This window comes from Gymnogyps californianus, chromosome 14, assembly GCF_018139145.2.
Source record: "Gymnogyps californianus isolate 813 chromosome 14, ASM1813914v2, whole genome shotgun sequence".
NCBI classification, from domain to species: domain Eukaryota; kingdom Metazoa; phylum Chordata; class Aves; order Accipitriformes; family Cathartidae; genus Gymnogyps; species Gymnogyps californianus.
The window spans coordinates 6,012,097-6,036,220 of record NC_059484.1 but is presented as its reverse complement, the minus strand read 5'-3'; the positions used below and the strand labels follow the sequence as shown (position 1 = coordinate 6,036,220).

Here is a 24,124-nt window from a genome sequence, read left to right as displayed (position 1 = left end):
GCCTGAAGCTTTTGCCATATGCCATCAGCTTCAGTACCATGTTATGTATCCTCTTTCATTATTTTCAAGCATGGGAAGTATGATGATAGTACAGCCCCTTAAAGAAATGAAAACACTTTTAATAGTATACTTAGTCCAAGCTATCTTCTTGGCTGAGTAATGCTGTTCCTATTGCTGTCATGCTGCTTTTTCTGAGAGGTACTTTTTTTTTTTTTTAAGTAGGACAGTATGCCATTTTAAGGTTCTTACAAGGAAAATGTAACTAATTGAATAAGAATTGGCTAGTTGAAGAATAATTTTGGATGAGCAGTATCAAAACATAAGTGTGTACTGCTGAGAGAGAATTGTACTGTCTTTTCCCAAAAGAGGGAAGAGAAACTTAAAAGCTAGTGACCCTTCAGGGATTAAAAAAAAAAAAGTTTCATGAGGAGAGCAGAAGGGGAAGCAAAGAGAGAGGAGGGGAAAGGAGTGCCAACTTGCATCATTAAACTGGTAAATGGTAGTAGAATATCAGCCTCCCTACTATCAGCAATGATTGGAATTAATCCAGGAATTCAGAATGGGTCTGTAAATGTGTCTTCAATTGTAGCCTTTGGCATAGATTTATATTCTCAGTCCCTTGGGCACTGAATTTCATTTCCCCATTTGCTAAATGAGAACAATTTATCCTAAATCAACGATAATCAGAGTAAACACTATTATTAATTTATTGTTTCCAGACTAGGAAAAAACAGTAAAATGAAGCTCTCTTCTTTTATCAGTGCTTTCCCTCCCCTTTTGCCCTGAGGATCCTATTAGCAGAAAGCTGAGCAACTCTGTTTCATCAGAAATAAATTATGCCTCACTTTTTTAATGTAACTACTGAAGGGTTGTAAAGATTAGAAATACGTTTGAACCCACTATCACTTGATGTTATTTTCCTTGATGTTCTGAGCTTCTTTAGGGGAATGAAACAACATGTTCTTTTGAAAGCAAAGAGCAGAGTTGCTTTAAAAGAACACCAGCACAGATTTTGGTTGACGTACAAAATAATTCAAAATCTGTACAGAAATATTTAAAGTAATGTATAGGCAGTCTGAAAGAACTGTCAGAACTTCTGGTGTGTATAAGAAGCACAATGTTTGCAGGGCAAATAGGTGGCAGAACTAGTCACCCTCATTTTTTAAATGATTAGAAAACTGTAATTCCCCAGAAACAGTAGGCTAATTCTCACTTTCTTCACAAAGGAGCTAAGGATGAAAAAACACCTTTAGTTAATAAACACTGCTGGCACTACTTTGGTAACAAGCTGCTGTAAATGAAACTCTTAATTGCCTCAGAACAGAGTATTGTATACAAATTCATTTTACTCTTTAAGTGCTGTTCTTTGTTGTTGCTATTTTACCTTTTTGTAGGAAATAAAAGTAGCTTTGCCAGCCTCTTTGTCACTGAAAGCAGTTCCTGTCAGCCCTCCGCTTGTGGGGAGCACTGAGGTTAAAAAGCAACCCAAAACATTCCCTTAAGCCCTCATGATAGCTGGAATAGATAGCTCTCAGTGCAATCTAAATCCAAGCTAAATTAAGCTGTGTATGAAGCTTTTGTTAATGAACTTATGCTTGGAATTCTGTAATGAAACTGTATGATGAAAGAAAATAGAAAAAGAAATTGAGTTGTAAAAGAAATATACAAGGACAGTATATATTTGTGTATATATATTTGACATTTTGGCACAAACTATGAAAAAATATTTTGGACTTTTCTATAAAGCTATGTAGATAATTTTTTTTTTTTTCCTGTGGGATGTGTTCTGAGATTTTATTTTTTTTTTTAAATCTTCAAATGAACTACTTTTGGCTGTAACTGTCAGAGACTCTTTGAGTTAGGCAGGAGCTGCATCTTCTACATTCATGAACAAAGCACCAGAGAAACATAACTGGAATAAGAGTATTTTGAATATGTGCTGTCATGATCCTTTGGTTTTTGAATTCTCTGAACTCTTATTTCCATTATTAGGAATTTTGGAAATGCAAAACTGTAGATAGTTGTAATTTGTGAGGCATGCCTGCATTGAGAGCATAAGGAAAAGACACATAGATGAATCTGTACTTAAGGACTGGAGAGGCTTAATAAAGAGGACTGGAGAAACAGATGTTTTCTTACACAGACATGTTCAAATCTATTGTGGTGATTTTGGTTATGGGAAAACTTGTAGCAAGTTCTAGAACACTGTTCAACACTTTTTTTTACTATGTCATCTTTAAATGCATGTGAAAAATGCTGAATTTGGGATATTTGTATCAACTTAAACTTGACCTTGACACCTGAAATAAGCATTCCTGCTTTCTTCTTTTTTAGAATTACTGAATGAGTGAATAGTCGCCAGTCTTGAAGAGAGCAGAAGAAGAGACTCTAAGTAGTAAGACACTTATTTTTTAATCTAGAGTGCAGAATATATATTGTAAAGGAAAAAATGTTTGGAATTGTTGTACTTGCTTGATTTGATGGTCTAAACAGGTAAAAAATTATTTTTGCTGCTTAGCATAGTGCCTTTGTGATGCACTCAGTACACATACAGACATGAGGATTCTTGGTGTGTTTTGTTGCGATTTTTTTTTTTGTGTGGATTGGTTTTAGATGCAAAATGCATTATGAAGTTCAGCCTTTGCAGAAAACAGGCACTTAAACTTGGTAATAACAGTCTTTGCTGCATCAGTTTATAATGGGATCAACAAGTATAAAGATGTAGTGCTATTGATTTTTTCCAAATTATTGGGTGAAACTTAATTAAAAAAGAGAACAGAATTTAAGGACACTTGTCAATTTAAATTTATTGGCTGAGATTATGAATGTTCTTCTGGCACAGAACACATCCTTGCCAGCCAAGGGATCCAGTATCTTCTTTTTTGTAGATGTCACCCATTCAGAGTATTTCCTAGTAACAGGACTTGACAGTGGAGACCTAGGATCCCAGGCAAATCCCTACCTCTTGCACCTCCCTTTCGGTGCAATCTAATTGCTCTAAAGCCAGCACACAAATTTGAGGAGTAATGCTCATTCCTGTTCCAAATGAAGTGCTTTGTACAAAGTAGAGCAGATGCAGCCCCTCTGAATTCCCACAACAGATGGAATAAGGAGCTGTATTGCAGAATATTCTGGAATGGTTAAGAGTTATGACAGATTTGGCTTTAAATCTCTACTTTCAGGTAGGCAGAGAGAAGCTTAAAAATTCATTCTCCGATCACCTAAAAGTGGCTTTTTGACCCTTGGTGTTACAAGGTGAGATGAGTGCACCCTAGCGTTGGATAGGTTGCTATTTGTACAAAATACTTAACGTTTGCTAATAATAAGAAAATAAATGAATGTGACACTCCACACTCTGATAGTTAGGACACAAACTTCTGGAATGTGAGAAAATAGATGAAAAAGCATTGAGGTCAGAACATCATGACCTTTCTTTCTCGTGTTTGCCTTTGGAAAACAGCATGTTTGAAACACAAAAGTGGGAATGTCATTTCCTACGTTTATTATTCCATGCCTAACCTTTGAAGTTCATATTTTTGTTCTTTTTTTTCTTTTTCTAAGTTCTAAAATTTAATATGGTAGTGTGCTAGCTGTTGAAAGCATGATCTATCATATCCAAAAACTAATTAAAAGGAAAAGCAGCACAAATGGTATATGGAAATGAACGCATGAATATCTTGGCAGAGATATCTTAAGGTGCGGTTTCAAGATTGGCATAGACCATTCTGAGCCTGTGCTGCAGTCAGAATGGCAGCTTTGATTTCCTCACCTCTGACCCCATATTCCTTCTCTCTGCTTACATTGGCAATTGCAAGGGTGCATGCAGTAGCCCACTCAGAAGAAGAAGAAAAGAAAACACCACCAAAAAAACCAAACCACCGCCCCCCCTGCCCCAAGACGACTCTGTCATTCAGAAAGCATAAGAACAAATTTTTCCTTTAGGAATAGGTTTGAGTTTGATGTTACTGTGCAATTCTGCAGCCAGTATTGCCAGTGCAAGGGGGGGAGAGAGAGATAGGGAGTAGCAGATGAACACAGCTTCGGGTACTCCTAGATCAGCTTGAGCCTATTGTGGATCTGCTCCTGAAAATGCTCTGAAGTCAAGAAAATCCAGAGAATTTCTCCATGAAATAAACTTTGAATTACGGTATAAATGTTAGTTCATAAGCCTCTCTGATTCAGCTTCCTATAAGATACAATTTTAGTTTTATCTTTAATCAGAGTCCAGCAGTAGATATAGCTGGTATAAATGGTGATCTTTCTTTGATGAGTGGCTCTTACTAAGTACTGCAGATATCATTAGGTGCAATTTCACCCAATCAGTCATAATAAGGTAAGTTAGTGTCGTAAAGGTGGCTTGAGGTTTCTAGTAATCCTCACATTTACTGTTTTGCAAGCAGAATAAAAAGGTACAGTTCAGATACTTTAACATTTCAAATTTGACTTGCACTTCGGAAATTTGTTTGTCTGATACTTATGTTTAAATACATTTGCATATAAGGAAATTTAGTATTGTCGTTGTGATGTTAATACAAGTGCTTCTTCTGAAGACGTCCAGGAGCAGCACAAATCCCTAAGAACTGCATATTTAAAAATAAATAAGGAAGGCGATGATTACGAACTACACAGACAGTGTTTATATCTTGGTGCCTAGCAGGCAAAAGTTTGCAATCCAGAAAATGTGCATAACCATTTATGTTATTCAAGGTCATCACAGTAAAGATAGCAAGTAAATTTCAGAGTTATCTTTAAGATTATTGGGACTGTTGGAAAATCAAGCCCTGACATTATCTATATAAGGAATAAAATATGGTTAAATATGAGCCTAGACAGGTTTGTGACAGATAGTTCTTATTTAAGATAGTTTTTCATTAAATAACTCTTCTGTTGATCCATGAATCAAAGCTAATCTGAGAAATAAATATAACACATGTATATTACAGAATATTTGCCACTACTTGATTCCATGAAAAGTAGAAATCTAAAAAAGAAACATTCCAGGAATTATAAAAGAAACATTCCGGGAAGTACCTGCCTTACAAATGACTGTAGTCTAAAGGCGTAGTTAAAGACTTCATCCAAAATTAAAGGAAGAAGAAAGAAAGAAATGTAATAATTTTAAAAGAAAAATCTTATTTTGTGAACACACATCTCTTACTGTGGTCTTTTTTCCAGTATAATCAATGGCAAAATGCACATATTACTAATCTACAATTTATTCATTTTAATAATTAGTTGGTAAGAACCATAAAACTCATGAGGAGTTCTGTTGTCAAGAATTTTTAAATACAAGATCCACAGTTGTTTACAGCTGAATCATTCACAGTGTGTATCAATCAAGCTTCAATAAAATGCTGGTGATAAAATTTTAGAGTGAAAGGAAAGAAGAATATTTCAGCTTAAAGAATGTATTGGACTAACCTAAACAAGGTGTAAAATAAATGCTTCCCACATCACAGGTAACACTTGTGATTAATGTAGGTAGAACAGTTTCATTGCATAATGTTATGCATCACAGTAATAAATGCATTGAAAATAGTCCTTTTAAAGAGCTATGGCTGATTTTGCTTATAACAGAGAGCATAAATGAAAAGTGATTAATAAAATCTCTTTCACTACAATTATAAATCAAAGTAAGAGATGCATTAAGAAATTAACAGAACATTGTCTGGAAATCACATACTGTACAGGAATGTCTTCCGCATTCAATTTCTGAGAAGAGGATTTCCATTAGTTACAGTAGAGTTACAGAACATTAAATATCCAACAAAAACATTGCACCGTCCTTCTGCTGAAGAAGATTCCCTGGAATGGGAAACTGATTTACAGTTTTACAGGGAAGATGGAGTGTGGTGTGTATTTGCATGAGGTGCAGTAATTTAGATCTCCATAAACTTAGTTTGGAGATGTCGCTCTTGTTTAGTTCAAGTTGGGCAGCTATTGGAAGGCAAGTGAAAATGCAGAGGGAAGGGAAATCAGTATGTACCAAACAGAACAAATAATATATTGGTAAAAAGAGGATGAAAACATGAGAATGTTTCAGGTTTGGCTTTCAGTCCTTGCTCTTGGAAATAATTTGGGGGAAATTCTAAGATAACTTGTGAATAAAGAATTCTTATTGTTGCAATGGCACTATTTTAGCAGCAGTGCAGGGACTCCTACTTGCTTCCTGAAGTGATACAACCGAAGTTACGTAATGAAATGTTTACTTTGTATTTGCTTTCTGAAATATCTTGGGACTTTCTTATGTGTGGTTCCTCCACACAAAGTGAAAAGGCTGTTCAATGCAAAGGTGTAACTGACTGTCTAATGGAAGTCACAGTTCTGTGCAATAATATGTAGCTTATGAATGATAGTTAGCTGTATTGGAACCATATAATAATCCAACAGTGATAGGCAGCTGTGGTTTGAGCATGTTTTATAGTGCAAGTACTGCACTCTGACTTCATAACTAGGAATACTGGAAATAATATTTCAGATGCACTTGAATTTAGGCATATTTAAGATGCCAAATCCCAACATTGAGTGCTGTGAATATACTGCAGGATGAAAGTCTTGATTTCTTGAATATCCTTAGATTTTTGTTCCATTTCTAAACTTCAAGCTTTAAACAAATAGCTACTTCTTAGTATTATGAACCTGGAATCATTCCTGTGTGTGTGAAATATTCAGTGTTAAATAAGAAGTGAGAAACATAACCTAACTTAATTACTTATTATGCTATTCCCTTTGTATTTCAGCATGGAGAAAATTTTTATTTCTGTAGCAGTAGAAATTACTATTTGATATCAAAAACCTGATTGTATTAGGTGCTGTATATACACAGAATAAAAAAATTCTATCCAGAATAATTTAATCTGTAGACAGACAACATATTTTACTGTTACCGTGTTTAATACCATGGAAGTTTTTGGAGTTGCATGGTTTTTAAAGATACGTGTCATTAAATGATTCTACTCTTCTGGATTCTCAGTCTTTAAGTAATGAGCAAGCTTATATATTTCAGATTTAGAGGCTTTAAATACACAGGAATATTTTATATTGCGGAGGTAATTGAAACAACTTACTATTCAGTTTTGATTAAAAAAAAATAATAATAATTTGTGATATCAGGAATTGTTTTCCAATAGCTGTTTTCACACAAACTGGTCATTGCTAGAAGTTGGTTTTCTGTGTAAAAGCAGGAGTGGGGAATGGAGGATGGAAAGGAAAATTGGTTTTAAGGAAAAAGGATGGTATCCTAGCCAACTGCATCATGCATGATAAGGGCATGATAGCACATCATGACAAGGAGTTAGAGAAAAGTGGAGTAATTTAGTGTAAACCTATGTTTAGAGAAACCTAGTAAGTAAAAGGACTAATGAATTCAGGTAATACGCATTTGTCTCCTGTGCTTGTCAGGGTCCTGTAGCTGAGTAAGCGTCATTTTGCTATGTAATAATAATAATACATCTTCTCCTTTATGCTTTCTGTCTTAACTATTTTAAACTACACGCTCATCAGGTCAAAAGCTAATGCATATTGTGCGTGTGAACAGTAACCTATTACAATGAGTATATTTATCTTAGTTGCTTAAATAGCTTCAGTGCCATATACTCCTAATCATTGCTGGTGACTTTTGGCACTTGTAGTGTAACCACTACGTAATAACAGCCATAGAATTTGGTGTATATATAACCTAAATATGTCTTCTGTATATCTGATATCTGTCCGAGATGAATAGCGTGCTTTCCTTGTAAATAGTTTTGCTGAAACTATACTATCATGTGAACACCATATTTTCATTCATATTATTTTGCTATAATCTAAAAACTTTTTATAAAAAGGGGGGGGCAGGGTGTTGTTGTCAGCAACATTGAGTAGCATTGTCGAGAAATTCTCTTCCTATTCCAATCTCTTAGTAGAAAATCACTTTTTACATTAGGTCTAACAGTGAAAATGGAACATTTTCAAAAACTCTCTTAAAAATGTGGATTAAATACTGGAAAACTCAACCTGTCAGCTAAACAAGCCTGTATAGCATATTCCTTAAAAATTTAAAAGTTACTTTAGAGTTTGGGGTATGAGCACAAGATCCAGATTCTCCAGCTAAGGAAGTGGTTTCTCTCAAAAAAATTCTTTTCTGAAAAGCTTCTTCAGAACAGTTCTAATACTTCCTATCTGGCAAGAAATATAAAGAACAACCAAGCCATATTTGAATTTTTCTTCTCTAAACCTGAACAAACAAAGGAAGTACAGTCAAATGGAACTGAATTTTTTGGACCTTTCTTCTTGTTCTGTTAGTGCATGCTCAGAATGTTTGAGAGAACACAAACATGTTTCATTTGCAGCTTCATTGAATCTGTTCTCATTCTTTTGCCAATTCAGTATGGATATTTGGGAATTTTTTAACGTCAGCTTTTCTCTCCTTTCTAAGTCTCCCTTTCTTTGTAACTGTGCTCGCTTATTTTATGTATGTCATTTCACACTTGTATTTTTCACCTTCTCCAGTGGGAAAAATAGACTAATGTCCTGGTTTTGGCTGGGACAGAGTTAATTTTCTTCTTAGTAGCTGGTACAGTGCTCTGTTTTGGATTTAGTGTGAGAATAATGTTGATGATAACACACTGATGTTTTAGGTGTTGCTAAGTAGCGTTTATCCTAAGTTAAGGACGTTTCCGTTTCCCCTGCTCTGCCAGCAAGCAGGTGTGCAAGAAGCTGGGAGGGAGCAGAGCCAGGACAGCTGACCCGAACTAGCCAAAGGGGTATTCCATACCATGGAACGTCATGCCCAGTATATAAACAGGGGGGAGTTGGCTGGGAGGGGTGGATCACTGCTGGGGCATTGGTCAGCGGGTGGTGAGCAATTGTATTGTGCACCACTTGTCTTGTCTTTTTTTTTTTTTCTTTTTTCCCCTCATCTTTTTTTTTTTTGGTGTTATATTCCTTTTCATTACTATTATTATTATAATATTTCATTATTATTATTGTTAGTATTCTATTTTACTTTAGTTATTAAACCATTCTTATCTCAACCCATGAGTTTTACCTTTTTTCCCCGATTCTCCTTCCCATCCCACTGGGAGCGGGGGGGAGTGAGGGAGCGGCTGCGTGATGCTTAGCTGCTGGCTGGGGTTAAACCATGACGGCTAGTAAGACTGATGTTTGCTTTCTGAAACTTGGGGGTTTTTTCAGCTCTGTTTCCCGAAGGGGGGTAAAAGAAGGGAAAAGTAGAATGAAGAACTGGAAAAGTTAGGATTTTACTACTACTACATAACAAAATGCTTGGCAGGGGTGGGGTGGGGGGCAATCTAGATTCCATTTTCCTGAAAAAAGAAAGTTGTCACAAAATCTCTATTTCAAAAAGAAATCAATTGTTTCTTTCTTAGAAGAGAACATTTAATAATAAGAATTGTTTGTCTCAATGATCCCAGTGTGTAAGAAGTGGTTGGACTTGTGTTTTGGTTGTTTCAGAGTGAAAACTCAGCTCTTAAATTTTAATTTATACTTCTTCATTTAAAGCAAATCCATGATGATTCTGCAGTGCAACCTTTGAGGTAACATAGGCCACAGCTAGTAGTTCATATTGGATGGAATTAATCTTTGCACTGTTAATGTCTTTTTACCTTTGTTATGTTAATTTGTTTATCACTCGTATTGAATAGATTTGGCAATATAAATGCTAAAACTTAAGCCAGGATTCTACTTCTCCAAATATATTGGCATATACATAGATTAATTACTGTCGCTAAGAAATTATTTTTCTGGGTTTCCAAGTTCAAGAAGAAATAGTTTTTCAGATTAAGGAGAAAACATATAAAATACAAGACCTGCTGTGTATCCTTTGCCCTTTACGTGAAGTCTTCCCTAGCTTAATCAGAAAAGATCCTACTAAACATCCTGTGCATGCGAAGTATCACCTTCTCTTCAAAAACAGTGGAAGCAGTAACTGGAAAAACTCCTCCTTGTTCCTCCTTCCAATGCCTGTTCCTGTTATCTCTTGACCTTTCCTCAGTTCCTTGTCTCTGTATCATTTCTCTGGTGTTTTTGAGCAAAGTAGCCAGCAGAGATCTTGATTTCCATTCCAAATTAGAGGAAACCAGCAGAGGAAGGTAGAGCAAAGCCATCTTTGTGAAGCTCTTTGAAGATTAGAGCAGGGACCAACGTGGCGTTAGTAGCAGCTCATATGTGGCAGTCGCCTGCTTGCCCATTACAGGCCCTAGGCTGATGAACAAAGTTTTTGGTTATAGTCAACACATCTATGTTGCTTAAGTATTAGTTGTTGAAACAAAATGTATTGTAGAACTCTGCAGCTTTACTGGAGTACAGCACCCAGGTATCATATGGAATTATGTGAACTTAGAAGTATAAGATTTTATAGTAGTTTCTTATAAAATGTCTCTGTCTCTTGCCTGTGAACAACTCACAAATTTGTTGTACTCCTACACAGGTACTCACTTGCACTACTGGGCATTATCTATGAAATGCAGATGATTACTGAACTGTCATTCAATATAGTTTAGTCAAAATGGTTGTCAGCAGAACTAAGTGTTTGCTCTGAAAAGTTAAAGCTAAACTTAGAGCTTGGTGACTTAACAGACGTTTACATGCAGTTGTGTACTGAATGCTTCCAATAGAGAGTAGACTTCAAGCGGACACTTTTACAGCAAATTTCAGACATTTTGGTTAGTCATTGCTGTTGGCAGTTTCATAGTCTTGCTAACAAGATTTACGGCAGACAAGACTAACTCACTAAGATGTTCTCTCAGTCACAAAAGACAACCATTCCCCTCCAACAGCATCTGATCCAGTACCTGTGCTAGCATCGGAAACAAAGGGAGAAGACACATGTCACTTCAGACATACAAGGTGGCAGACTGGATCATGGGGGAATGGCAAGCCACCTTGCCCTGCCTTCCTAAATAGCTCATGACCTTTGGGTAGGCCTGTCCCTGTGGCCATTTGACAATCCCAGAAGTTCTGTTTCATATTTATTTAGTGTCAGCATATGACTATTTGCATGCAGTTTCCCTTCCCCTTTGCTTTATTCCCTCTAATCAGCTTGCTCCAATATACACATCATTTCTCTAGGCAATGTATTATCTTCTTTAGGCTGTCTTACATTCTTTCTGATTGCAGTTCTTTCTATTTCACGTAATGTGTTACAGTTCCTTACCATCTATAATACATTGTAACCATAGATACCATGCACAATTCAAACATGAATCTTCAAGGCTCCACATTTTCTCTTGTAAATATTTTGATGAAAAGAGTGATTATATTTCAGATCAAGGCATCAACAGAGTATTAGTTAAAAACATTGATTAAGAGAATTAAAACTACATGCTCAGCTCCTTAAGAGTACAGGATAAAGTTGAATCTGAGACTCACAACTACTGCATGTCAGCATGAAGTGCTACTGAAAGGTACTTTATTTTTGTATTGGTGATCTCTCAAGGCCTGATCCAAAGTCAATTGCAATGAAGGTAAGACTTTCCATTGATTTTAATTTGCCTTGGAACATAGATCTTTTATAGTTTTAATTAATAGCTTCAAAATTGTGTTTTATGTAATTTGTAAAGTGCTCAGGATGAATATAAATGTAAAATATTATTATTCTCCGTTCCAGACTTAGGCAGCATTCACATCAACTACTCGGAGGGTATTCAACTGCAGAAGTAGTTGAACTGGTTTTTTTGAAAAGGGGGGGGGGGAATCCCATGCTTATTATGAGAATGTTTTTGATTTAATCTTGTCCTTAACCTCATTAGGGAAATTTTTTATAAGGATTCTTTAAAAGCAGAAGTTCTGTCTCTGTATATGGCTATTAAATCATTATACATTTTTAGGAGTAAATAAATTTAGGAGAAAAGAAAAGCATAATGCAGCACCCTTTTATCAAGGGCATATACCACGCACCAGATGGAAAACAAACTGTGTTTACAACATTACCACTATCGCCACTGACACTACTAGATCTACAATATGTTACAGCAGCAGCTCCATTAACCTTGCTAGTTCTGTTGGAGTTGCCTGGTAGTTTGCCCAATCTGTGTTTGTTGTCAGCAAATGGATCAAATTAGGAGATTTTCATTCTGTTTATTGACCTTTTCCCTCCTTCCTCAATTTAGGCCATAGTTCATTCAAAATTGTTCTACTAGTGCTCTGTAAAATACTGCAAATAGATATCTCTGGATCTGTCTGCTACTACATATGTAAATTATACTGTCTTACCTCAGAGGTGAAACTTCAAGAGAACAGTTGATAGCAAATGTGCTGTAAAAACCCAAATTCTTACCTAGCTGATTGCCATGGTATTTAATGTGACTCGCCTAAGCTGTTGACTTTCACCCGCATCAGGACACACTGCTGTCTCTCAAGGCAGCTTGCCCACAGGGTCTTTCACTTTTCAAATAAGAGCAATCTTCATGACTCTTGTTTATTTATTTAACAGTCATACTTATCTGTTTGAAGTTTTGGGGAGCAGGTGGGGGGGGTTATGTTTTTTAAATGAGTTAACTAGAAGAGTGATTCTGTTGCCCTTCGATGCCTTAGCTCCAGGCTGGTGAAAAGTTGCTTAGTTTCTAACCTATGGCCTGTTTTGATGGAGGTACTTCACACCATAATTCCATTATCGGTTCAATTCAGCAGGAACCACTGCGCTCCGGTATGTCACTAGGCATTGTTCCTACCCTGTGTTTGTGCTACAGAAATTCACACACAGCCACACGACAACTCTAGTCTGTGAACTGATCCAGCCCAAACATAACTGTTTTCTGCTGCTGTGATTTTCAGCTAGATATGTATCCTGCGTCGCCATGTGACTGCAAGAGCGATTCCACCACAAGGGAGAAACAGAACCAAGCGCCTTTCGGTGAGGAGAAGAGCAGAGTCACTCCTCTCCATAACGGTGCTTGCCAGACTAAACTGATTGTGGACTAAGATGTTACGTTAGCTAGAAAATTTGAATACCTTAGGAAGCTATTTTCAATTAGATTATTATTTGGAATGAGGTGATGTCCTCCATATACCTACTGGAAGATGCCTAAGCCGTTTCTTGGCATTCTTTTTTTCTTTTTTTTTTTTTCCTCCCTTCCCTTGGCAGTTCAGTTTATTAACATTATAAAGGAAACAAAGCTGTAGGGGTAAGAAAATTATTTCAAAGACTGAGACAGAAGTAACCTGATACTGGCTTTGTACAACCTCCCTTCCACTTCTTCGTGTTGTGTGAGTAGCGCTGATCAGGCAGTTGTGATTTAGATCAACACTACTTGCCACAGCAAGCTGAATAACCTCCTGACCTTCAGTTCTATTGTGATACACAGGTTTCATTTCCTCTAAGCTAAAAGCAACTTATACTGAAGGGAGAATAAGGCCTGCTTCTTAGTTTAGACAAGATTCAAGACATTGCATCAGGAATCAGGCAGACTGAAATGGTAGGGTTTTTTTCTACTGTATAAAATATGGCAAATGTATAAGTTAGTTGTTTTGTTGGTACCCTTACATTCACCTACATCTTGCACAGAAAAAAGTTTAGATTGCTGTATGAGGAATAATGAAGGAAAAATAAAAACTTAAGAACTTAAAATTTTTCTCCATGCGTAGTTGCAATATCCCCATTCTGCTTAAAGCATGTATCAACATATTGTGGTCTATGTAAGGACAGCCAGAGTAACACGTATGATTCTGAAAATTTACTCCCAATTTATTCTTTCAAGTTTAAATAACATATAAAACTGTGAGTCCAACAGTCATAATAGCAATGATAGGAGTTATTTTCTCTATCCATGAGTGCTATTTTTGCATCTTAATGCAAAGTTTATCTTGCATTGGATCTGGAATTTTGTTGCATAGGCTAAAGGCATTTGGTAAAAGTCCTTTCAGCTTCAGACTAGTTTATGTTAGTTTGGGTGTGCCTTGGCAGAGCAGCTTGATGTTTTCAGATGAGGTGTGATTTAATCACTCTGAAAAATAAGTCCAGAAGAACCATCACTGTTAGTAGGAGCAGGAAGGTAATAGACGTAAATGAGGCTATATTGATTTATGAAATCATCAGTTTATCATTGTAATTGCAGTTCTCTAAGTTACCAGGATTGGTACTACCAAGAGATAAGTTGTGACTATATGCTTCCTTGGTTTTAGCAAGGGACAGCATTTGGGATATAGCTTATTGCAGTATGAACTGATGCATAGGTTACGGGCATATATAAAGGTGGTTTGAGAGCTCCCCTCCACCTCTTATTTCGCAGATGGCACGATGTCTTAGGTTGCGGTACACAGACCACTAAGCTGAATCGCATGAACCTAAACTTCCCTTTGTAATGCTTGTAGGCCACACATTCTTTCTGTAATATATCTGCATACACAAATGAGCAAAAGGATCCTTTATACTTAGTCAGGTTTAGTCCATGGGTGCCCTACTAGCAGAGTAATACTGTACCAAGAAAGTTAGAAGAGCTTATGCAGCTTGTATTTGAGGTAAAACTCAGGGTCAGTACTAAAATCATTCCAGTTTTGCCTTTCTGGCATTTGCTTGACAGAATTCTAAAGAATACAGTGTGATGGGAGAAGACCTGTCCCTCTGTTGCCATACTAAATTGATCATTAAACTGTGTATTCCTAATGAAGGAAGGTGTGTACTTTCCCAAGTAAAGGTGACTGCCTGAGTTTGATCTGCTCTTGAGAATTAGAGAAGACAAAGTGCCTAGCAGGTTTTTTCCCTAGTCTGTCTTAAAATATTTAATAACAGCAACAAATATTATATGCACCCTTCTTCTTCATGGATATTATTAGAATTATTACAGTAGGTATGCATTTTTTAAGATATTGGTATTATGCACATTTGTCTTCCATATTTGCTTTTAACATGAGAATTAATATTTCTGCCTGTATTAGATATTGTTCCTTCTTAATCTATCATAACGATTTACAAAAATTTTGTTCTACCTGAAAATATTATGCATAGGCACAGTGTATCTGCTGTCTATGAGGTCTCTTTTGTGTTTACTGCTGGAGTTGGCTTCTCTGCAGAACTGTCAAAGCGGGTGAAGCCAAACAGTTGTGGACCAGTTGTGGAAGCTTCCATGTGAACTGTGATATTTACCTTTAATGAACTGCAGTACCAGGCTGAAATCTGGGATCTCCTGTCACAGCAAAGTTGAAACAGTGCTTTTCTGGGTACCTGATAATAGAAGAGGTCACTTTTTAGAACAGCTTACCTCATAGTAAATGGTTTAAGAGAAGCACTGGTGAGCCATCACTCATTCGAGCCTGTTATAGACAGTTCTTTGTCTATAACAAGACAACAGGGAAGCCCAAATTGATAGCTGAGTCCTACCGTTATCACTTGTGCATTCATTCCTTCATGTACTTTGCCTGCAGTGTTTCTGAAAGATAAAATAGCGCTTAGGCTGATGAGGAGTGGGTAGGAAGAACTTTTTTTTTTAACCGTTTGGACATAATGAGAAATAAGATATCTTAAAGTAGAATCTATTTGTTTCTCTTTTGCACTGACACTCCTGATATGATATTCTTTCAGAGGCTTTATTATACGCACAGTTTTATGTATAATGCATGTGGGCAGGTATGTAAAGGAGCAACAGAAGGGAGAGAATAAAAAAAAGAGAGGGAAACTAACAGCCGCAGAGCAGATACCAAACTTCTGTGAAAGCATCAGTCAGGATAGGAAATGAGAATCTTTCCTAACAAGGAAAAAGAGCTGAACAAGAGTACCTATGGACAAATAAAGAGTGACCCTGGTTGCTCCATAGTTTGGTATTGTATCTTCCTAAGTCTCCTGCTCTTTCGGTCATGCATTAGAATAGTAAGTTGCTGTGCAGAGTATTTGGTTTTACTCAGATGTTACTGCAGTTACGCTTGCAGGCATAGATCCAGAATCATGCAAAAAGGACAACAGCGTATTGACTTCATTGTTGTCCTCTCCTGGATTGCCAGCATCAGTAGAAGTTGCAGTATTAAATAAGCAGACAGGAAAATGCATTAGGCAGAAAATTATTGGTTACCTAATAACTGCAGCCATTTTTCTGTACCACGCACTGAGACCTTGCCCTTGTTCTTTATGCTTTTATAACATCTTGATTCCACTATTGGAATTCTGTCTTTGTAGACATGCCACTGAAATCTATTCACTTAGTAGCCTTTGCAATAAAGAGTAAATTAGACCTGTTCTTCAAAAGATTCATTGGCTCCCAGAGTGTTATGTATACACCATTGCTTTACAGTTTGGGGTGGTTTAGGCCTCAGGGGACACTAATTTCTGCCAGATTTGTTACAACTTGTTATTCAATATCTTTACCGATGATCTGAGTCTTTTAATTGCTAATCAAGGTTGCAGTTGGCAGGAATGAATAGCAACAGGGGTGAATAAAGACATGGACACAAAACTGCAGTGTGACTTAGTTAACCCAGCCAAATGTACAGTATTTCCTTCTAGGGAAAAGGAGCGTAGGTCACAATTACTGAGTAAGGGAATGTATCATGGAACTGGTTCAGTGAAAATACATGGAGAGATCAGACAATAGCAAAAGAAACAACATAATGGTGGACTACAGCATATGTTGATGCTGTATGTGGGTCCCTAGAACACAGATGCACAAAAATAGATACCTACTGAATGTAAACATACCATAGTAACACATGTAAGAATGATTCTGACCCATGGGTGATGCGTGAACAGAAAATGTGCATAAGAACATGTATGGATAGGAGTAGGAAGAAGGCATTGCATGTCCTTAAAATAGTATTAAAACTGTTGCTATCATATATTGTTTCCAACTTTTATGTTTTCTTCAACAAAAATGCTGAAAAGCAAAAAAAAGTAAGAAAAGAGTTGAAAAATAACTTGAAGTCTGAATACGTGCCTTTTATGAGTAGAAAGTAAAGAGAAAATGCTGTGAGAAAATATGTGTTCATGTCTTGTGGAAAGAATACAATTTTCAGGAAATTTAAATTGATTTACCTTGTCATTATATTGCTGCACAAAGGATGTTGAGAAAGGCTGTACTAGTAGCTTCTGTAGCTGATGGCATTCATGAACAGTAAGAGTTAATTTGGGGGGCCAGGGGGGAACAAAACCAAAAACCCAAACACAGGGGAGAGTGAGAGAAGGAAAAGGGGAAAACTCTCCAGTGGCTAGCTGGGAAGAGAAATAAGAGCAACCCCAGACAAGTGTCCTTGTCTGAGTGTTCTCTCTAGTGCAGCAGGTGATGATGATGCGTATGACAATGACTTCCGCCATGCTTTATCCCTACGACTGTATACTTTGCATCAAGACCTGCTCAAACCCCATTGTTTGTGCCTATTTATGATGATATTAGCGTTGACTGGAGTTTGCTTAATCGAGTGTGTTGTATGCTGACTGGTTTTCAAGCTTCCATGCGTATATAGTATTGGATCCTATTTATCAGATGAATTATAGTTAATACACTGTCTACTTTGTTAGGCGCTAGGTTTTGTGTTTTCTCTAATACAAACTAAAACCTACAAAGTTAGGGGTAAGGAAAGGAGAGAAGGGGTGATTCTCACACCATGGTTGCTGCTTTTCACAAGAACAATAAAACAAGATAGAATAACATTCCCAACAATACTGGGGTTTGCAAGTGCAAGGCTATAAGAATAACAGCATGAAAACAACAGTGTGAGAACAGCAAGCACAAAACTCTGCCACGCAGGCTTTGGAAAAACACAGGAACTAGGTACAAGCCTTAAGACCTGTCAGCAAAGGCACTTTAGAGAGATTTCAAATGTCTGACCCTTAGCATTAGCACGTCTAAGACACCTAAAGCACTATGCAACCCTGACTGCTGTTCAGAAGGACCAATGTTTTGTGGCCAGCATACAGGGGGAAGAATATTGCAATCTGGTCTGCCTTCCAGTGTCCTAGCCCCCCATTCAGTGTCCTACCCTTGCCTAAAGTAGGGGTGGGGGATCAGTTGAGTGTGGTAAAACAAATTTTCTAATCTCCATGCTGTTATTATGTGACAGTACAGCCATATGGATATCAGGACTAACACTACAACAGATGTCAATAATATCACTGCTGGGTTTAAGGCTAAACATCAGTGAAGAGGCTGATGATGACCATCCACTGAAGGTGTCAGAGCAACCGGAGGTTGGTGTTTCTTGTAACCTTTTTTTTCTTTTTCCCCAAAGTAACGTTCCTGTTAGAGTTGATGTATGCCATCAGTTATGGACCCTGCAAATAAAGTGCTGTGTGTATAAGCCTTTCTCAACATCCTCTGTGCAACAGAAGGCATATTATTTTAACTATTTCAGACAATAGCAATTGTGGAATTCAAGTCCTTACTTGCCATTGTATCACAGTAAGGCACATCATATAGTTCTGTAGCAATCTGGCTTCTTCCCTAGGACGGCCTGACTAGCATGGAAGAGATATGCAACAGTTTTATCATTGGTAAGCTTGCTCAGCTGAGCTGACTTTCTCCCAACTGCTTTTCTTTCTCCTTTGGAAATGGAAGAGTCTGATATTGTGTGGTCCTAAAAGCTGCAGACAAAAGAAAGTTAAGAGACAAGGTGAAGCTCTATTGTTTTTTAAGAGGTGCATGATGAGAACTGGAGCCACTTGGGATAGTTTCTAATATGTAGAAAGATGGGACAGCAATCAAGTGTGCCTCTTTAAGGATTTTTGTTTATTCTTCCGTGGAATTTTTATGGGTGTCTTTCCTGGTTTAGCACTATTAGTTGCTTTGAGTTTGAAGGAGCAGCCTGATGGCTTTGCCTTTGATTAAGAACCCCCATGTGGGATAAATCCAAAGGGAATCGAAACCTTTAACTAAAACTATGAAATCAGCACCTTTTCAGTACAGCTTGGAGTGAGGTTTCTTGTATCAGATGAAGATCAAGGCAGGCAGGGGAAAGCTGGCCAGCTCAGTACTAACACTTTACAGGATGAAGGATTTTCCTTGCAAATTGGAAAATTGTTTCTTCATGGGAAGTCCTACACATCCTAACTTAGTGAGCTTTCTATGTAATTTAAAGCCAATCCTTAGATTTTATAGGCTGTAATTCTTTTGTATTTTGAAATTAGATTCTTTTCATGTTTGGAAAAATTAAAAGAAATTAGAATAATCTGTATCCTCTTCTTTTTGGAACGTCTGAGTACTCATCTCTCTCACTGAAGCCCCTAGTAATCATGAATCTTCATAAACCATAGATCAAAGGTATTTTAAAAGGTAAATTCTATAAGGCTGTCCCATTTCTATTGAGTTGTGCTGTTTTGCAGCTGAAAGTCTATAGAAATTTCTGTAAGGCATTAACTAACTGAAGTATAGAGCCTCGGAGAGAGGAATCTAACTTGTCACTAGTGGTTCTAGGCACCTCCTTAAAAGAAATAATATTAATTAAAATGGATAAATATCTGGATTGTTTCTTCTGATTGTTTTGATTTAGAAAAGTTGTCTTAAAATTTATATGGAAATAAGTATTTAGTCTTACTAAATTATAACTGGAGGTACAGCTGTACTTACAGGACATGGCTAATGATGGCTATGGCTTTTCATGACATCTCTTTGGTAGGCTTCAGAATGACCTTGTCAAAGTTAAAAGCTCATAACATTCATATTTTGTTTTTATGGCATTATGATTCTGCATAACAGTGCTAAAAACAAAAACACAGTATAATTATACTGTCAATCAAGCCACCAGAAAAGGCATTTTCCACCAGCTTTGCACCTACTAAACTGTAAGTAATTTATAAAATTGGAAGTCATGAGTAAGTGGAGGCATTTTGGGGCTAGTTAAGCACTTGTCATAGCTCTGTGGTTTAAGTGACCCCACACACTGAGCTCTGGGTGCTTACTTCTATCCTCTGAGTGTGAAAATGGTCATTTGTTCTTGTATTGCTGTGCATGCACCTAATAAAAATATCAAGCTGTCAATAGCGCTATGAACAGGTGTATAGTGTATGTTGTAATGATGTTTTATTCATTTGAATTTCCAGCCCATTTAGTCTCATCCAACGAACAACATGAATATTTTCTTCATTACCTCCAATTAATGTAAATGTCAAATGTTTGAATATATTATCACACGGATAATTCAGTACATTGGTTGATTTGTGGAGTATTTGCATTAAAGTGACAATTAAAGCAACAACAAAAAAGTAATCCAGACCACATATTCTTATCTGTTGTCATGCTGTTATAGAGATGTTGAACTTGTTTCTGTGAGATCTCCTTTTGACTCTGGTAAACAAGTTTCTTAAAGCCTTTGAGTTTACCATCATTTATCTCTAGTCTTTTAAAAATTTTAGTAATTGTTTTGTATTCATTTTTAAACAAGGTTCATTAGCTGTCTGTTGTCTGTTCTGTAACTATATATAACATGTAAAAATTTAGTTGACAGATACTAATCTCTTATAATGGAGCTGTTCAGAGGGCAGAAGACTGCTTTATAGATATATAAAAAATAATGTGTTCCAATAGGATAGAGACAATAAAATAATTATCAGATGTTTATCTTTCAATAGCTCTCTGCTTTAACTTTTCTTGTGCTTATTTGTGACTTAGTCTGTGCCTGACTGCTCAATTATAATGTGGAAGTGAATACTTCTCACCTATTTCTTAGTGCTGTCTTTACAGCTTAATTAAACATTTTTATAGTAAGTGGGACTGAAACTCTTAAAAAACAGAAAACACTTCAAAAGCCTGAAACATAGGTCATAAAAGTCAATGACGCCTAAAATTGGGCGGCTTAATCTCAATTGAAAAATTTGAATAGAAATTACTTCTATAGATGCAAATATACTGTAGTTGTCACTCAAAGTAATGAATAAATATTCCTTTTGTTTGTTTGCTTGTTTTGGTTTATCATATGGTACTTTATTCATTAGTACATGTTGCTTTTGGTCCTTTTGCAGCGTCATGCTGAAGACAGTGGGCCGTATGTCCCACTGCGGCACTGTGGCAGACATTAGCTCAGGTCCAAGGAGCAGTATAAATGTGTCAGCTGACATTGTGCCTGGATGAGTAGGACTCTGCTGCTTTCAGAACACTGCTAGGATGTTCTGCACCTATCTATGAGAGCACACTTTGAACACTAGAAACAACAAAAAATTATTGCAGTCACATGCTAATTACTTAGCACTTCTAAAACTCTTGTTATTTGGTTCGATTGGTACATCACTTGGTTAGATCCTTATCGAGATTTGGGAGCTATTTTCTTTATATCTTGGTCAGATTTTTTTTCCTCTGTTTGAGAGTTAAATTTTATATGCACTTTATAAATGCAGATAATTTCAAATGGCCCTTTCTCACTGTATATAGCGCACAGAGAAAATATGAAGCAAAAATAACGCCGGAACCCACACAAACTATATCTCGTCATCACACACTCTGCATGGAAGGAATCATGCGGTGGGTTCATTACACATCTTCCTCCAAGTTTTGCATATGATCAAAATGTGCTGTCTTGAGAATATTTGATATGTTGAGTTTGTTATTGTTAATACTCGTGCAAGTTTCCATGGAAAGTCATTAAGTGTTGGCGAAGAACTACAGAAATGTCCAACTGTATTTCCCATCCTTCCCTCCTCCCCTCCACTTGTAAGAACTAAACATTGGTGGTGGTTCACAAAAAAGAAATTGTCCTCCATGCTGCTCAGCTGTGTTTTTAGTAGAATTGATGCCTGTGTGTAAGCACAGTGTATCAAAATTGTGGTGTGCTATACCATCCATTTCTGTTTCATGAAGAATAGACCTGTATAGGAATTTAGTTATGAGAATGGGAGACAGCTGATTTTGGCACAGGACAGTGGCAATGGGAAAGGCATGACTTCACTATTATGTAGTCATATATTTATGCCCATACAACATGCTGAGATTCTATACCTTTTTAGACTGGTGGAGCCTACAGAGCTGCGAGTAGGATAAGCTGCTTGTAATTTTCTCCCTTACAAATAAACCAGAATTACTTATTATTTTACAGTCACTGAAATTCCAAGGTTTTGCAAAAAGTGTCAGCCTCTTACTATCTACTTTTTTTCTGGTGATCCTCCTCTAATTCTGGGCTACATACTCTGCTCAGGGATTATCATATTAGAGTTTTAGAAATGACGGAATTTTGCATTTCCCCAGCATCATAGGAGGAAAATAATCAGGGAAGATGAGAGAGTTCCAAGAGAACTGGATGGTCTGGAGTGCAGCAGATGTTGCAAGAGTATCTGGACTGCAGTTAGTTTAGCTCGTAATAGATGAAATTAGATGGAAAGTTGGGGCATAAATTCTAGGTCTTGGTTTCAGAAGATGGCAATAGTGGGTTAGTGCCTCTGACTTAAAAGATAAACTAAAACTGAAATAATAGATATGGAGAAAGAGCGATAGAAATGTAGACAGGAAAATGCTTAGACTTTTTGCATACTTCATGTATGAGTTACGTCAGTGCTGCAAGAAATAATAAAAGGTTAATGTTGCTCATTTTCTAAAGAAACTCCCCATCTCTGTGATCTGACTTTAAAGCTGCTTTTGTTATGTCTACAGTGGTTCAAATCAAATTTCTGCATTTTTAGAGGTTGGTTTGATTTATTTGGTTACCTTTGCCTCATAATAAACATTCAGAGAACCAAATAATGATCCAGCAAGGTATAAAGTAGTTGGCAGTATTAATAAAAGTAACAGGGGAGGGACCTGAAGGTGAGTGGGAGGGGAGTATTCCTAGGAAGAGCATGCTTAAAGTTATTCTGTTTCTATAGCTGAGGTCACAGGGGACTGTCTTGTGTGGTAAAGCTTTAATGCTTCATGATCACACAGAAAATTTAATCCCACCCTGTTAAAAATGCCAGCTTCATGCCATTGCAGAAGGAAACATACAGCTTATGAATTTGTAGAATAAATACAAGAAGAAAATATTACAAAATGTGTTGATGCAGGCTAACAGATTTTTAGAATGAGTCCATAGTAAAAATGTTGGTAATAGCTGAAACTTACTGTGTAAAAAATACGCAAATAAAGAAATGGGTTCAAGGTGTGAGAAGATCATGCAATCTATTGTATAACTTACAAACCAGTCCTCATCAAAAGATAGCATTATGCAATCCTACACAGCCTCGTTATGTGTGTAATATAACGAAGACAATATACTCTAGTTGAAAGGGAAAGAAATTTAGATGCAGTAGGCAAAATCAGAGGTAGCGTAAACTGGAAATAATGAATGCATCTGTACATGTGAGCAAAACTTTGTGGGACAACGTGTTTTAAGTTACAGAAAAGGTGCTTTCTCTAACGGCTTCCTCTAATTTTATATCATGGTGAATTAAAAGTATAATGAATCTTAATTTCTGCAGACTATTCTGAATTACAAAGGAGGGAAGGAAGGCAGGAAAAAACCCCAACCCCTTCCTTAATTCTTCAGGATCTTTTTTTTCTTGGAAGTTTCACTTAATTGGTTTCACTTTGGTTTTACTAAAGTCTTGGCTTCTAATATGTATAACTCAAATTCACTCCTGTCTGTGGCACTGCCACAGTCTCTATGCATGCCTTCACTGCTGGGGAGGTGGGGGCATAAATGCATGTAAGCCTACTGCCCTGCTACCCTTTCCTGTCACCGTATCTTGAGGTGCTTTATGGAATCAGAGTTATTTTATGACAGGAAAAGCAAAAATGCTTCCACTTCATGGTTGTTTTGAGTCACACTTTTTATGTTCTATCCTTTTTATCCATGCTCTTCTGTGTCACTATCTTGGCAGTTGTTCTGCTTTGGGTCAGGCAAGCATCTCAAGAGACTACAGTTCAAGTGTGCCCAAAAAAGGAAAAAAATGGGTCTTTTTAATATGAGTGAAAACCTTTCTTTGATTTCTTTTTTTTTTTTTTTTTCTTTTTGCCTAACTTAATATGAAATTTAAATCCAGGACATTACATGATTCAATTTCAAGTTTCAGTGGGATTTTTTTTTCTCGAAACAAATTAATTGACCTATCCGTCGTTGAAAGTTATTTGTTATTCCCAAATTCTCTGTTGGCTCTAAATGTCCCAATGATTTTCTCAGATTTCTTGGCAGTTAGGGATATGTGTAAATAATTGGTAAGAAAAGGAAAAGATTGCAGTGGGTAATGGGAATTACATATCTTCCCATTTCATTCAGGGAGTATATTATAAAGAATATATTTAACTAC

At 36.8% G+C, this 24,124-nt stretch overlaps 1 long non-coding RNA gene across 1 annotated transcript in view; it reads left to right on the top strand.

Moving 5' to 3' along the window:
- The first annotated feature begins 2,340 nt into the window (after positions 1–2,340).
- Positions 2,341–24,124, top strand: part of LOC127022014 (uncharacterized) — a 300,415-nt gene continuing 278,631 nt past the window's right edge. Inside the window, exon 1 of the long non-coding RNA XR_007767283.1 lies at positions 2,341–2,395. This is a non-coding gene — a long non-coding RNA (uncharacterized LOC127022014). The remainder of the gene's footprint in view (positions 2,396–24,124) is intronic.